At 40.0% G+C, this 17,298-nt stretch overlaps 1 long non-coding RNA gene across 1 annotated transcript in view; it reads right to left on the bottom strand.

Moving 5' to 3' along the window:
* Positions 1 to 6,683: 6,683 nt before the first annotated feature.
* LOC122466719 overlaps positions 6,684 to 17,298 on the bottom strand; it is a 30,277-nt gene continuing 19,662 nt past the window's right edge. Inside the window, exons 3-5 of the long non-coding RNA XR_006292459.1 lie at positions 8,839 to 8,897; positions 7,421 to 7,499; positions 6,684 to 7,302 (exon numbers count right to left, since the gene is read on the bottom strand). This is a non-coding gene — a long non-coding RNA (uncharacterized LOC122466719). The remainder of the gene's footprint in view (positions 7,303 to 7,420; positions 7,500 to 8,838; positions 8,898 to 17,298) is intronic.

A 17,298-nucleotide genomic window follows, 5' to 3' on the forward strand; every position in this document is an offset into this window, starting at 1 on the left:
AACTAAATACTCCTCTCACCCTTTTTTCATTGTGTTTATCATTAGTCTACTTACAGTCACCCTTTCAAACAATGCTGCAAGACCAGATGCCTTAATATTTAACCGCGTCTGTTTGACAGTAATGCAACTTAAAATGCAAACACTTGGCAGGTGTCATCTAGTGGAAAAAATACCACAGTGCTGGTGATGTGGGTTCCCCTGGAGCCATGAAGAAATAGAAATGATCTCTATGGTTAGTTTTTACACAAGCTGGCAGAGCACTGCCACTCCCTGGTTTCATTGCCTCTTGGTAGGATGTGATTTATCTTGCTCACTGCTGGCTTCTGGAAGCACTCTCTGTTTCTAGTAGTACTATGTTAGTCAAACTCCTCAATGGTCAGAGGACCATGACATCCTTGTACTTGCCATCTATTTCAGAGACTATAGTACATGTGGTCTCTTTGGTAGGCATCCATTGCAGTTTTAGCTCCTCAAACTGACTTCAGTTTTGATTCTGTGTCAGTCTCCAGATTAATTATTTTATTTAATTTTCATCAAAAAGAGAGAATGGGGGACCTTTCCTTTAAGTTAATAAACTGCATTTTACAAGCAGAAAGACCTAACAACCTGTGTGGCTATGTAAAGACTGTTTGGGTGCTGGGAACAGACCCTGAATTAGTAATGGGTGAATCGGTTTGGAAAAAAATGTGCAAATTTTCCATCCTTCCCCCGCCATAAAATTGTTTTTAAACATTTTTATTAGGGCTGTTGATTAATCGCAGTTAACTCATGTGATTAACTCAAAAAAATTAACTGTGATTAATCACACTGTTAAACAATAGAATACCAATTGACATTTATTAAATATTTTTGGATGTTTTTCTACATTTTCAAATACATTGATTTCTATTAGAACACAGAATACAAAGTGTACAGTGCTCACATTATTATTTTTGATTACTAATATTTGCACTCTAAAAACGATAAACAAAAGAAATTATATTTTTCAATTCTCCTCCTACAAGTACTGTAGTGCAATCTCTTTATCATGAAAGTGCAACTTACAAATGTAGATTTTTTTTGTTACATAACTGCACTCAAAAACAAAACAATGTAAAACTTTAGAGCCTACAAGACCACTCAGTCCTTCTTGTTCAGCCAATCGCTCAGACAAACGAGTTTGGTTACAATTTGCAGGAGATAATGCTGCCCATGTCTTGTTTACAATGTCACCTGAAAGTGAGAACAGGCGTTTGCATGGCATTGTTGTAGCTGGCCTCGCAAGATATTTACGTGCCAGATGCACTAAAGATTCATATGTCCCTTCATGTTTCAAGAAGACCATTCCAGAAGACATGCATCCATGCTGATGACAGATTCTGTTCGATAACAATCCAAAGCAGAGTGGACCAACACATGTTCATTTACATGATCTGAGTCAGATGCCACCAGCAGAAGGTTGATTTTCTTTTTTGGTGATTCAGGTTCTGTAGTTTCCACATCGGAGTGTTGCTCTTTTAAGACATCTGAAAGCATTCTCCACACCTCATCCCTCTCAGATTTTGGAAGGCATTTCAGATTCTTAAACCTTGGGTTGAGTGCTATGTCTATCCTTAGAAATCTTACATTGGTACTTTCTTTGCATTTTGTCAAATCTGCTGTGAAAGTGTTCTTAAAATGAATATTGCTGGGTCATCACCCGAGACTGCTATAACATGAAATATATGGCAGAATGTGAGTAAAACAGAACAGGAGACATACAATTCTCCCCCAAGGAGTTCAGTCACAAATTTAATTAATGCATTATTTTTTTAACTAGCATCATCAGCACGGAAGCATGTCCTCTGGAATGGTGGCCAAAGCATGAAGGGACATATGAATGTTTAGCATATCTGGCAAGTAAATACCTTGCAACACCAGCTACAAAAGTGCCATGCAAATGCCTGTTCTCACTTTCAGGTGACATTGTAAATAAGAAGCAGTCAGCATTATCTCCCGTAAATGTAAACAAACTTGTTTGTCTTAGCAATTGGCTGAACAAGAAGTAGAACTGAGTCAACTTGTAGGCGCTAAAGTTTTACATTGTTTTATTTTTTGATGCAGTTATTTTTTGTACATAATTCTACATTTGTAAGTTCAACTTTCATTATAAAGAGATTGCACTACAGTACTTGTATTAGGTGAATTGAAATATACTATTTCTTTTGTTTTTTACAGTGCAAATATTTGTAATAAAAAATAAATATAAAGTGAGCCCTGTACACTTTGTATTCTGTGTTGTAATTAAAATTAATATATTTGAAAATGTAGAAAACATCCAAAAATATTTAAATAAATGGCATTCTATAATTGTTTAACAGTGCGATTAATCACGCGATTAATGTTTTTATAAATCTAAAAGGATCCTTTCTGAAAGATCGGAAATAGTTCTCATTATTTTTTGTTCTTACATCCCTAGGGAGCAGAGCCAAAAAGACTAAAATACCATTGGAAAGGCTGGTCTCTGGCTATGTCCAAGAGTGCCAGTAACAAAAAATACCAGAAATCTCCTAAGGAAGCTTCTGCTTGCATGGTTTCCAGGCAAAGTTTGCAGACTCAAGAGGTTTGAGTACATTTGCAGCCTTTCAGGAGTCTAACTGAACAAAATCCATGGGGCAGGCAATGGGCTTTTGTGCCTGATACATTGTCGGCACTAGGAAAGACATATAATAACAATAATATAATGATATGATCTAATTTTCTTGTGATTCTAATATTCATATAAAATATAAGAAACACTATTGTGATGGGTTTGTGCCCTTTGGGGTGTAACCTGATGTGCTGGGGTTTAATTGAGCCTCCACTGCTCAATCAGCCTTTTACTGCTTTGCTGGATTAGGCTCTCTGGCCTCTTGCAGCACACACACACACACACAGGTAGGGCCTCATCCCGCTGCAGACACAGACTGAAGTCAGCTCTGTGTGAGAGGGCTCCCCCAGCACTCACGTGCCCACTCCCTTTAAGGGGTACAAACCCAAACGTCTTATGAAATTCTCTCCCTCCCTCAATGTGGAGGGAGATATGCACAACTTTTTACCCCCGCCCAGTTAGAAATTACATAAACTGGGTTATAATATAAACAAGCAATATGTTTATTAACTACAAAAGGTGAATTTTAAGTGAATATAAGAGATAACAGTCAGAACACAGCAGATTACTGAGCAAATAAAACAAAGTATGCAAGCTAAGCTCAATATACTTAAGAAACACCTTACAAAATACAAGTTCTTACCCTAAATATTATTTTAGCCAGGTTACAAAGTTTCTGTGATTCAGAGTTCCAGTTATATTTCTTTTCGGACTGGACTCCTGTATCAGTCTGGACAGCCCCCCTTGCCTTCACTTCAGGTGGCTTTAGCAGTCTTTCTTCTTGGGCAGACAGGCCATGGAGAGGAGGAGTCCCTTTTGCCTTCCTCCCCGCCCCTTAAATAGGATTTACATAAGGTGGGAATCCTTTGTTTCCCAGCCTTGACCCCCTCCCCCTCCAGTGGAAAGTTACAAGAAGGGGGCCTGTCTAAATTACAGGAGGCAGCCTGGAATCTCTGCAGCACTGCAACTGCAATCCCACCCCAAGCATTCTCCCTGCTCAAGGACTTGCTAGGGTCTTCAGAAGACAGCCTCCCCTAGCCAGATCCAGAGCTTTTAGAGCCTTTTTGTGCTGTTCTGGCCCCCACATCCCAGCAATGTACAAGCATTGGCTGTAAATGAACCATCATATCTTGGGTCAGGTCTTTCACTCAAGTCTTTCTGGCTGAACCAGTGCAATATACAATGCTTTCTACCCAGTGCTGGCAGGAAGCCACAAGTATTGCAATGTATGAGCTGTACTCTACAGGCTCAACTTCTCCTCCCAGATCCATAATCCCACAGTATAGTGCTTTGCATTTAGAAATTAGCTAAAAGCTCCTGCTTGAGTAACAGAGCTGGGTACCAAGCGTTGTCTCTTTCAGGAGTTCTGGAATACATAATGGTTGTAAATGGTGCTGTGGGCGGAGGTACCATAATAGTCCACAGCATGACTATGTGGAGGTGCTAAATAGCAGGCAAGCCATGCAACAAACTATTACATGTAATGAGTATTTCTTCACTTAGGGTACTTCACTTAACCTTTGAGAGACTCTCCTTGAAAAAATTACATCTGGGTGTTAGTAAACCTATAAAACTACTGAGGACCTCCACCATACTTGGCATTCCCTCCTTTCCTTTTCATTGGTGTCCACGGAAAACAGGACTCCTCTCTTCTCATCTAATCTGTGGATTTTATTTACATCTGGCCCTTATCACTTAATATAGCAAAACGGCTTTGAGCAATTCCATTTCTAAAATGGACTGTTTATAGAAGTGATAAACAACATGTACTTTGTACACAGTGTTGCTAATTCTTGCAATTTTATCACAAGTCTCATGTTATTGGTATTTTTCTTAAAGACCCTGCTCCTGGAGTCCTGTGATTATGTGAGAATCTCAAAAAATGAATTTCTAGCCTTCATGATCGTGGAGAAAAGTTTGAAAACATGAACCCTAAGGGCTCAAAAACTATAAAGCAAATAAACCCCCCTAAAATGTATTATTTAAAAATATATATATCCTGATTTTTAGGCCTATCTTATGTTTTTTGAGGACTAACCCAAGATTTTGAATGCTTGAGGTTGACAATCCTGTCATGTATATGTGCTGTCTCAGATTCAAGATGTAAATGAGGGAGCAGATACTACTTGTTCCTGATACAAAGAATTGACAATACTGCTGGGAGGAGTTTATGGATGGCAAAAAGTAGTCACATTGTACCTAACAAAATCTATTTTGCCTGTTTGCTTTTGAGGCTGGTAAATTTCCACATTTTAAAAACAGCATTTTATTATTTACTTATTATCCAGTTAGTAGATGAAAACTGCATCAATATATTTTCATTCCTAATCATCGTATGCTCCACATACGCTTGTATAACCTACTCAACTCAAGACTGTATCATGAGAGCACATTAATTCAAACTTTAAACAAATATATAAAGCCATGGCCCATTTGTTTTGATATTCTGCACTGTTCCAGACAGAGAGAAAAGCCATCACTGAAACCATGAGACAGAAGACTTCACAATTTATTAAAAAGATTAGCTGGGTTTAACTTGTGCACTAATGATTAGTCACTGAATATGTGTTGGTTTGAAAGCCAAAAAGGTCAGGGATCAAGGAATTATTTGGTTTAATTGTGTTTGTTCCCCCCCCCCCATCTTTTGATATGTTAAAGGTTTTTTTGAAAATTAAATAAAAACTTTATGAAAACAGAGCTCCAAGTATATTCCATACAAAACAAGAAGTGCACCTTAAATATTGTATGTTATTTCACTTTGGGGTTATATTTGTAGAACTGCCTGCTGTGAAATGACAAAGTTCATGGTTCAACTGAACTTTTGAACTCAAGTGAGTATTTGACACAGCAAAACAATCTAAATGAACCTAACACAAAGTTTTCATAGTTTAAACCTAGCTTTCAGGCCTTTGTCTAGGGCAATTGGGTAGGAAAGTTCTTTATTGATGTTGTAAAAACTACCAGTTTAATCACAGGCAGAGAGAGTGGGGAAATCAGTGGAAAGAGCACCTTAGCATTTCTGAAATAGTGCTGGTATGGTAGTTCATTGAACTTTACCTGACCCCATTATGAAGGCTTCCCCAGGACAAGTTGTAGCAGGATTTGTGACAAGACTGAAGCTTCCTATCTTATTTCAAATGCTTCAGGGCTGGGAGTTCACAGATAGTGACTTTTTTACCAGTGCACACAGAATTCACTGAGCTGCCTTCATTGCAATTCTATTTTCTTATGTTGCTGTGGGATTCTTCTTATCATGTGAGGAGGAGGGAAATTTTTACATAGGGTTGGGTTGTTTATTGTCCAAAAAAAATGCATTGTCATCTGCATTCCTGACCTATGTTAGAAAGGGATTTCTTTAATAACACCACGTTTAAGATTCTTGTTGCAGTCTCTTTCCTTTCCCCAAAGCTCAGCCTGTTTGTATGTGAATGTTCACCATAACCACACAGCATGACAAACCAGGACTGTGGTCACTGCTCTCCTCCCTACGGTGATTAAAGATTCAATAGCAAAAGTGACACATTTGTTAGTTTCTCCACTTCTTCCTTATTGTATCTCTTCCTGCTCAACTCTATAAAACTACTGCAGCATTACAACGGTTTTTTACGTTGTTATTATGACCTTATTAGATGTACTTCAATTCAAGTTCATGACCTATTTCTTAACTCACTAGCAAGTATAGGCGATAAGAATCTTTGATGAGATAAGAAGTGTTTGTCACTTGACATGCAGTGATTCAAATGTCTTAAGTGATCACTCTCCTTACAGTGTGTATGACAACACCCATTTTTTCATGTTCTGTGTGTATATAAATCTCCTCACTGTATTTTCCACTGAATGCATCCGATGAAGTGAGCTGTAGCTCACGAAAGCTTATGCTCAAATAAATTGGTTAGTCTCTAAGGTGCCACAAGTACTCCTTTTCTTTTTGCGAGTACAGACTAACATGGCTGCTACTCTGAAACCTAAAAAAAAAAAGTGGACTTTAAAGTATTGCTGATGAAGCACTAAAATAGTTTTTATTCCTAGGGAAGGGTCATTTGAGAAGTCAATCATATAGCATACAAATCAGTACCCCAACTAAGAATGGAATAGTTCAGTTTCCCTCCACACACACAAAAGTTTTAAAAATAATCTAATAATCATTCTTAGATAGTAAAATAACTGGACTAGAGCTAGGATTAGATTAATCACATTCAGCAGTGATAGTCACTAGTAAAATTAGCATAGTAGCACCATCCCCAGACTATTACATAAACTAATGAGGATTGTAGGTTATTTTTTGCTTTTATTTAGCTGGAGTGTGATGTCAAGATAGTTTGTGGATTCCAGAAAATGCTTAAGCAGTTTAAGGACATAAGCCAGGCTTTCCCCCTTCTTAGTAAAGCTGTCATCTTGCTAATACCAAAGAGCATTTCTATGTTTGCATTTTTTAAAACCTACTTATTTTTTTTTTACTAGGTTTTGTTTCTAAAATCCTCTCTCCCTTCATCCATTCCCAAGAGATTAGAGCTTCTTGCAGTTGCAGGGTTAGAGAAAGGAATTTCTCCCTCTGGTGCCTCTTAAATTTCAGCGTAACAGGACCCATTGGAGATATGTTAATGAGATGTTTTGCTCTAGAATGATGGAGCCAGCCACTCATCCTGAGATGATTCTCCCTCAATGGGTCAGAGTAGCAGGCTCATTGGACAGCCCTGAAAGACACAAAAAAAGACAGAAAGCAAGTCAGTTGTCCTCTGTAAATTTGGGTATGGAGAATGGGTTTGCAAGGCCACCACGTATAGACAAAGCATGGAAAGTATAGGAGCTCACATGGTTCTTCTCAAGAAAGAGACCTTGAGTTTGGAATATGATCATCCTTCCAGGCCTCCTCCTTTCCCCCATCAAAGATCTGCAACCACATGTAAAAAAAAACAAAAAGGTAGAGAAGAGGATTATGGGATGGTGTAGAGGCCTTGTTAGGCCCTATTCCATTTCCCTCTATGGTGATGTAAGGAGGAGGAGGAGATGGCACATCCTTAACCAGACATTTATAATCAATTATAAAGGAAAGGGTTTGATCCAGCTTGTCTACTTTACACTGCATTTACTGAAACACGCTTTGACCCTCAGATGTGCACAGACAAAGCATTAACAGGTCTGACCCACTAGGGAATTCCTCGCACTACATTAACTAGGCTTTACACTTTCTGGGGCTGCTGCCAAAGACTGTCACTCCATTCCTTATCATGTGCATTAACAGGTTTTACAGATGCAGAGAGCGTTACAAGCCTTGATTTTTAGGCAGGAACTCTAATTTTGAACCTACAGTCAGTTGCAGACCCAGCTAATGTGAGGTGCAAATCAAGTAGTCAGACAACTAAATGCTTTATACCTGCAATTAAGAGTCACAAAGTCTTCTAATATTGTCTTCAGTGGCAGTTGAGGGCACTCTGCACTTCACAAAAGGTACTCAAATGATAGGGCAGTTAGTTTATGAAATATGGTGCTTTAGGGGCTGGGTAGCTGACTTCCTATTTAGATACTTAACGAAGCAGGCAGGCAGCAGCCTGCTGGTGGGAGCTGCTGTATTTGTGCAACATTATAGCGTAGAGAGGCCCACAGCAAGATGTACCACAGAAATGGACTCTGGCTCCTCCTCCCTAATTACCTCTAACTCTAACAGAGAAGCGAACTAAAAGGAGCACCCTCCGGATACTAGGCCTGAGAAGCTCTAAACATCTTATAGATACCCTTAAGAAGCCAACCTAGATAATACCCCTGCTATTGTTAAATGTAACTATGTAAGGCCTTGAGTCTAGGATATCTGCAACCTTTACTGCCAGCCATAGTGAACGATCATCTTGTTTGAGCCATGTGTCTGAATCCATATTGGGGCCAACTAGGTGCTACAGCCTATAGAGCGTAGCAACTGAACCAGCTTCAACACTTTCCTCTGAGTCATGGTACACTTGACATGCTACTAAATACCTGAGGAGAGCAGGTGTCCCACAGCACTCAGGGACCCCTCTTAGTGGGGATAACTACACTTGTTTCTTTGTCTGGGCGCAGGAGCTTCAGACCCTTTCCTTACTTGGCTGGAGGTGGAAGGTGGAGCAACAGCTTCCTCTTCCCCTGAGGGGTCCTCTTCTAACCTTCCAATACAAACTATTTATATCTTTGCTCTAACAAGCACTCAGTTAATACCTTTCTCACATCTTAGTTTGGGATACATACACCACTTCACAAACCTTTTAGTAAGTATACAGTATCTTCGTAATTTGCTTCTACAGCCCTTCCATGCCCATCCCTAAATAAACAAGTAAATAAATGGACTATCTCAGCAAGACCAATAAAACAAAGTTGGAGCTTATAAGTCAAGCCATTTAGGAGTCATGAGAACCCCCTTTTGTCTCCCCCTGCCCCCCAAAAAAACCAACAACCCAGGGCATTTTTGAACAAGTTAACAGAGAAGTTTAAATACTATAAGACTCCTTTATGAGTCACTTCATTAGCAATTAGTGATGCAGCATGCAAGCAGAATTGTAGAAAAGAGGTATTTATCTGACATGCTGTGTGTACAGTGTTACATGCTAGGGCTCAAGTTTATGTGCAAGCAGCTTTCCACTAGCATGTATTCCTGGGTCCCTGGAGCTACACCTAGTTAGGTGTCTTCTGCCTCCCCCCCCCCCCAATCTATCCCTCTTTCCCCACTTCCACCCATCATACTGCACTAATTTTAGGCAAACTCCAAGAAAAAATCTGTTAGGATGAGATATGGCTGGTGGAATTTCAGGAAGGTGAAAAGGAGAAGATAAGCTATTACCAGCAGGAGAGTGGGTTTGGGGGGAGGGGCGGGGTGAGAAAACCTGGATTTGTGCTGGAAATGGCCCAACTTGATTATCATACACATTGTAAGGAGAGTGATCACTTTAGATAAGCTATTACCAGCAGGAGAGTGGGGTGGGAGGAGGTATTTTTTCATGCTTTGTGTGTATATAAAAAGATCTTCTACACTTTCCACAGTATGCATCCGATGAAGTGAGCTGTAGCTCACGAAAGCCTATGCTCAAATAAATTGGTTAGTCTCTAAGGTGCCACAAGTACTCCTTTTCTTTTTGCAAATACAGACTAACACGGCTGTTACTCTGAAACCTTTCAGGAAGGTGGTTTTCTTTGAGAGAAGTTGGCCTGAAAATAATCAAACGTATAATGGGGAACCTAGCTTCATCTTAAATGTACACTAGCTACTGCTGCTCCATAATATGGTAAAATACTAGAAAAAAGATGGTGACGAATGGCTTCCCAATCACCTGAAGGACAAGGGCCTGTTGTACATTTCCCTTTAGGGGCATATGTTAAAGCAAGATACATTTTCTATACTCAGATATTTATATTTTTGTTATCAGAGATCTGCAAACATCTGGATAATTTATTGCAGTCTCCTATATCCTCATGAGACAGTTGAATTCATGCCTCAGGAGCTGCATGATAAATCTCCTTACCTTCACTGGGGAAAACAGTTAGATCCCTTCCATCTGCTTATGTAACGCTAGACATTCCTGGCCATTTGCATTTGTATGAGGCATATCATATTTTTCCAAAAAGTCTTTGTTTTTCTCCAGGAAGGTGAAGATGAGGGCTCATTTATCTCATGGGGGGTGGGGGAGTGAATCACCCAGGACTTGAGACTGACATCAGAACATGGAAATAAACAAATAGAGCTGGACGAAATATTTGTGTAGAACCACATATCCACTCCAACAGAGCCAGGATTTGAAGTTTAATAGGTTTTTCAAAGTTGAGGGAAAAGGTCATTTGCACAGTGGGGACATCTGTGAATCTGTGGAACATCCTCCCTGCAGCCAGCCTTTATCCCTTCCTGCCTCCTTCCCTGTTTCTCTCAATAAGCTCAGCCATGTTACTGGTGTTCTCTCTCTGGGCCCTAAGGTGAATTTTTCTTGCTGCTCCTTCAACTTCTGTCTTTGAGAAATGGCTAAGCAAGACCACTGCCACTGTGCTGCTCCCCACACATATTCGAAGGGTGATCTGGGAGTTCCAGCAAGTGACCTGACTCACTTTCCGTAGTGCACCTAACTTCCTAGTGTATGATTTCTAAGAAGTCCTCGAGGGTGGCCTAGCTATTATGCTAGGCCTTCATGAAGATCACTTTCACTTTTAAACCAAGACTGCTGCAGTGCAAGAGAGAGGCTTCCCTTTTCCTTCTACAGAGTCGGAGCAATTAGGCAGCTTCTTTGGGTTGAGGGCTGGGAGGTCTTGTCCTAGCTGAAGACAGAGAAAGCAACCTCTGGCACCCATCTCAAGATCAGGGAGAGATACCTGGGCTTGAATGGTGGCTTGGAAGGATTTTGTTGCCAGGAACCCTAAGGTGGCTGATGCCTTATCACTCACAGGTAATGGATGACCATGATGTGTTTGATTCTCCAGATCTTCTTGTAATTCCTCTCAGAGGTTTAGAACAGTATGTCAAAGCCATTCCCAGATTGAAACACTGAATCCTCTGTGAGGTTTAGGAAGTTGACCCTTGACTTTTAGGTCCTGCTCTCCCATCTCTCTCTAATGTATTGTAGGATTAGTATTGGCAACGTATTACATAAGAATCAATCAAATCAAGACCTAAGATGGCTGGTTAGCTTGCTGTGTTGATCCATGTATCTTTCACACAGGGGTTGTAAGAGGGGAAACTTAGAAACTGACAGGGGAATAGGGGTGGTTTGCCACTTACTTGATTAATTCTGTAGTGAGGAGTCAGCAGTCAAACAATAAAGACTAAGAAACAAACACAGATTGTGGTATATGTAGCTATGTAAATGTTCCTGACCTGTTATGATTATGTGTTTGATGTACTGCACCTTTTACTGTAAGAAAATGCTGGTTCACCGAAATAAATGGTTGATGGGGAAGGGTTGGTTTCAACAAACCCCCTAGTTTGAAAAAAAATTGAAAAAAGTTCTGGAAATGAAACAATAAATGTTTTGTTTTTCCCATTTGAAATATTTCACAATTGTAGTTAGCTTATTTTTTAAATGATTTTAAAAAGTCAAAATCAAAACAAAAATCATTTTGAAACTCTGCAAACAAACATTGTGATAGATCCACTTCAAAACATTTTTTGTAGTCTCGGTTCATGCAAATTTGAGATTGAGTTTTCAACCTGATTCGGGATGGGGAAAAAATGTTGAAACCTTGAAAATGTTTGCCAGATGGGGAAACTGGTCTACACAACCCACTGGGCTCTCTCTTTCTCAGGCACTCATGGATATTTATTGTTTTCTGCCTTTGAGTATGGAAGACACACCATTTCCCTTTATTGTCTGCAGCTTCCGACATTATAGAAACCTCAAGAGTAGTTGTAAGGGCAAAGTACTTTTTTCCTTTGGGAGACATCATTTAGGATTATATTAAATTATTCATAGGTTTAGGGTACCAGTGTCCAAAGTTAACATCCACTTGAGCATATGGTGTCATTAATTCAGTCAGTCGAAATTTCCATAGTGCATCATGACCTCTTTGATTCTGTGACTCTTGTTCTGTAGTATTTCAGTGGTGTGCCTGTTTCAAGTCCTCCAGTTCCTTAGGGCCATCTAGGTTACCATCAGACTCTGGCTGTACCCATGCCATCTTCTACAATCACCTGCAATTGGCTGTTGCCCCTCTTAGGTTTTGAGAAGATGCATGCTATTCCTCTGTGAGTTCTTACCAAACTCTGACAGTGTTATGTAGGACTGAGGGTCAACACATGCAGAAATTTAGACATGCCATTCTACTCATAATATGATTATAAACTCAAGGACAAAGGCTGTTTTAGTACGTGACCAGAGTACTGGGTTTTTCCGTTTGGCAATTGATAGCGTGTTTGTTAGAATTGTACTCAGAGGTGTTTGAATAGTCTATCAATGATTGAATAATAGTTTCTCAGCAATAAATAGTTCTTCCCATTACAGAGAGGCTATTCATTCTCTGTTTCTTCCCCTTTGACTTCACCCCCAATGGAACTTACTGTATTTCTGTAGTCATTAAAGATGCCTTTTTTAAAAAAATTAAACTTTTGTTGCATCTGGCTCATGCCTTAAGCACATATATATTTAAAAGCACAGGAATCAATAATTTAAAAAAATTAAAGAAACCACCACCTTTAGTGGCTGTCAACTTCCATACAAGCATGTTGATGTATTTTATCATACTGAAAGCAAAGGATATTTTTTTAATCGTCTCATTTTGGCATTTCCTGTTCCGCTTTTATATAGTGAAGCCCAGCTGTATTAATACAACAGTTAATATAGCTGCAAAGAAGGTACGTTTTTGCTCAGCAAACTGGCAGCTTTCTCCTCTGACTTCAGCCCATATTGATGCTTTGTCTCCAAAGCATTCTCTTTATTTATACGCTGGAATCATGCTTTTTGGAGGTCTTGCCCCGACTAACCATATTATCAATGTTGATTTGGGCCCTACCCACCCCTCTGAATATATAGTCCAGTGATGGAAAATATCTGGAGATGAATTTAGCACTGTTGAAAGTTGCCAAAGGATGTGTGAAATATATGTATCTTAGCAGTTTTGTCATCTAATTGCAGCTGCTACAATCCATGTGATGCATACAGTTCTGTAAAATACTTATCCTGGTCCTCTCACCAGTTGTTTCTTCCATTGTCAGTATCTGATGTTGCTCCTGCATTAGAATCTCATTGAGAACTTTGTGATCCATGCATATTCTGAGTTTCCCCTGAGGGTCTTGGTTACACACCCCATTGAGTTTACCTAGTCTTTGAGCTCTTCTATTGGTTTTAGTTTGTTTACTCTTCCTTTAATAACCCTCTGGGTATTGCTACTTGCATCCGATGGAGTGAGCTGTAGCTCACGAAAGCTTATGCTCAAATAAATCTGTTAGTCTCTAAGGTGCCACAAGTCCTCCTTTTCTTTTTGTTTCAGGGCATATACTATTGAATAAATTGGGTCTTTCAAGTGAATGCTATATGTAAAGGGTAACATTTCACTCTCCTCAAACCTATAAGGAAAGCTGTGTCCAGGCCAGTACCACTGCTGCTTCTGCAGCCTGGTTTGCCTACAGATCATGTCACTCTTGCATGATACGGCAAATCCACGGCAGCTTCTTCCTTTTGCCGTCCGCAGCGGCAGTTTTTTTCACTGCTTGGGGCAGCCAAACCTGTAGAGCCGGCCCTGAGTATTTCACAGACCAGGATTGCGCCCAACAGAGATTCTTTCCCATGAAGTGATTTCACAAAGAGCCGTGTCTACACAGTACTGTACCTGTGTCTCAGCTTCCTAAACAAGCTTGCAGTAATTCCTGTTTCTTTAAGACCTTTGGTTTACCCATTTTAGCTCTTTCACATCTCCCCATCTGATTGTGTTTGTTTTCAGTCCTGCATCCAGTTTGTTAGAAGTACTATGTCCTTAAAAACAGCCAATACCAATCACTGTTAACTGCTGACTCCTTTTGCAATGAAGCATGCTGTGCTGTCTCTGGATCTATTGCCCCAATAAACAGCACATCTGTGACCTCAGCGTTCCTCTCCTGGGAAGCACATTTCTGCAAATTTTCATTTACCTTTTGAACGTATTTTACCATGTGGTGGTTTTTTTTTTTTAATGGGATGTTCCATGCCACACCATTTGCAATCCTTCCCAGCTCCAGTCTCTGTCTGCCTCAGCTCTGTGTGCAGCATGTTGTCTGTCTTTCCCCTCCTAAAAAACATTTTCCTTATTCTACCTCATTTATGGGTGAGACTTTTGCATAATCTGCCTCAAAGGTTGCACAATGCTTTTCTCTGAGGCAGGATCCAAAACCCATTAAAGTCATTAGAAAGGCTGCTTTTGCTTTCAGCAGGCTTTGGATCAGGCCCTTAATGTGCTAGCCTAACAGATTTTAATTGTATCTTGCAAAGTAGACACTGACTAAGTAAAAGCTCTCCACCTTTTTTCTGTTTACAGCATAGACTTCCTGATCTCTTATCAAAAGGACCTTGTTTGACCCCACAATTGCAGGACTAATCATTTAATCTCATGTCTGTAAAGAAACCATCAAAGGTTTCCATCGGCTGCTGTATGAAATCCATAGCATTCATATATATCATTCCTTTTCAGGGAATAGTATGCATTTTTATCCATTATATCTAAGCTGTCTGACCCAACCAAAGCAAGAAGCTTTGTGTACACAAAATGCAGCTCAATTTACAAACTAAGGTCCAATTCGGCCTTCCTTTATGACTCATGCAGTCTCATTAAAGACAATAGGATTGGATGGGGTATAATTGAGGATAGAATTTTGCCCAAAGGGGCAAATCTTCCTTGCTTTATTCTTGTGAGCTGCCCCTCTAAAGACAGTAGGCCTACTCATACGAGTAAGATGGGCAGGATTCAGCCCTAAATAAAAGCCTTCTACAAAAGACTTCTCAATTGCTACAGTTTTCAATCACTGCAAATGCTTTTTCTAACAAATGCTCATTTATTGTATTTACATACTTTGCTGTTGGAATGTCTCTTTGATTTACAAAGTTATGTTCAACGTTTGAATATTTTTAAGCTACCCCAAAAATGTAAACAAAGCCAAAGGTGAAGGTGTTCCACAGACACAACTGCCTACGGCAACTGTCAAATGTAAAATTCAGTGGAAAGTTTCAGCATGTCTCCAGTTTAACGGAGTTGAGGAATGCAGCAAAAACAGGTGTTGTCTGACACAAGCAATAATTATCTTTCACCTTGATGGATGTTAATTTAATCTGTTTTTTACATGGTAGCTAGGTCTCAGCTGAGTTAGTGCCAGAAAGCAGATGAGATGTTTAGAGTAGTTTGTATGTGACAATTCCCCGAACAGTTTCTACTCCCCTTTTTTATTTATTACACAGAGCAGTTTTAATGTTCTTTGCTGTTTACCCATTAAATAGCTCTAGATCCATTGTATATTAGACTATTAATATATGTATAGTCTCATTAATAGGTTTTAAATGAGCTCATGATGGAAGTGACAGCTTTTGAGGACTCTATCAGAAAAAAAAGTTAATTAGAAGAATATCCTTGTAAAATATAGATAGACCTTATACAATATTTACAAAGAAAAATTGCTTGAAGTATAAAGTCACAGGACAAAGTGAAACCATCGCTGTTTTCCTGCCATGGCCTGTACTTAAATGAAGTGAAAATGTTGAAGGAGCGGCTCTTATCCAAAATGATTAGATACTTTCTAGCATCCAGTGTTTTACAGTACATCCTTCATTTGCATTAAGCAATTCCATCAGACAACACCCTACGTAGGCCCCTGGGCAAGTTTTCTTGCACTACTGGCATTGAAATGTCAAAAAGCCATACAAACACTGACCTTGGCAGTGTTTCAGGGCCAATTACATAAACAGCTCTTTAACCCTGTCTCCAATGCTGTTAGGCATAAAAACAGTAAGTTCATCATAAATGTATATGTTGCTCCCTGGCCTGGCAATGTTTTCTATTGAATTAAAGTTGATAAGTGTATGATAGAATATGTGTCATGCAAGGTGCTTGCTGGTATTCCCCAGATGCCCCACTTACCTGTAGAGAGATCTATTGCCTTTCAGAAATATTGTACATCCAGAAGATACCACTAATAGGGATGACTTCATACTATCACTCACTAGTGATGGATGAACTTCCTCAGCTACCCACCATTACTGTCATGATATAAAACACCGTTCAAGAAGACAGTGCAGACCAGGACGTGTGGGAATGACTGAGCAAAAACACATGTTAAAAGTAGAGTACGACAAGAATGCAGACTGGTACACAGGTAAGATCACACAAAACTCCTACATTCAAAACAGACAAGAAAGAGGATTGCTAAGAGGGCAAGAAATTTTCCCGTGAGGATGCAGAACTTAGTGGAGCCAAATCAGAATGATCTCTATGGAACCAAAGTGAAATCAGGAAGGCCAAATCATGCTTGGAGTTGCAGCTAGCAAGAGATGTGAAGAGTAACAAGAAGGGTTTCTTCAGGTATATTAGCAACAAGAAAGTCAAGGAAAGTGTGGGCCCCTTACTGAATGAGGGAGGCAACCTAGTGACAGAGGATGTGGAAAAAGCTAATGTACTCAATGCTTTTTTTGCCTCTGTCTTCACGAACAAGGTCAGCTCCCAGACTACTGCACTGGGCAGCACAGCATGGGGAGGAGGTGGTGACCAGCCCTCTGTGGAGAAAGAAGTGGTTCAGGACTATTTAGAAAAGCTGAACGAGCACAAGTCCATGGGGCCGGATGCTCTGCATCCGAGGATGCTAAAGGAGTTGGCGGATGTGATTGCAGAGCCATTGGCCATTATCTTTGAAAACTCATGGCAATCGGGGGAGGTCCCAGATGGCTGGAAAAAGGCCAATGTAGTACCCATCTTTAAAAATGGGAAGGAAGAGGATCCGGGGAACTACAGTCCAGTCAGCCTCACCTCAGTCATGGAGCAGGTCCTCAAGGAATCAATTCTGAAGCACTTAGAGGAGAGGAAAGTGATCGGGAACAGTCAGCATGGATTCACCAAGGGCAAGTCATGCCTGACTAATCTAATTGTCTTCTGTGACGAGATAACTGGCTCTGTGGATGAGGGAAAAGAAGTGGACATGTTATTCCTTGACTTTAGCAAAGCTTTTGGTATGGTCTCCCACTGTATTCTTGGCAGGAAGTTAAAGAAGTATGGGCTGGATGAATGGACTATAAGGT

Source organism: Chelonia mydas, chromosome 7, assembly GCF_015237465.2.
Source record: "Chelonia mydas isolate rCheMyd1 chromosome 7, rCheMyd1.pri.v2, whole genome shotgun sequence".
In the NCBI taxonomy this organism is placed as follows: Eukaryota; Metazoa; Chordata; order Testudines; family Cheloniidae; genus Chelonia; species Chelonia mydas.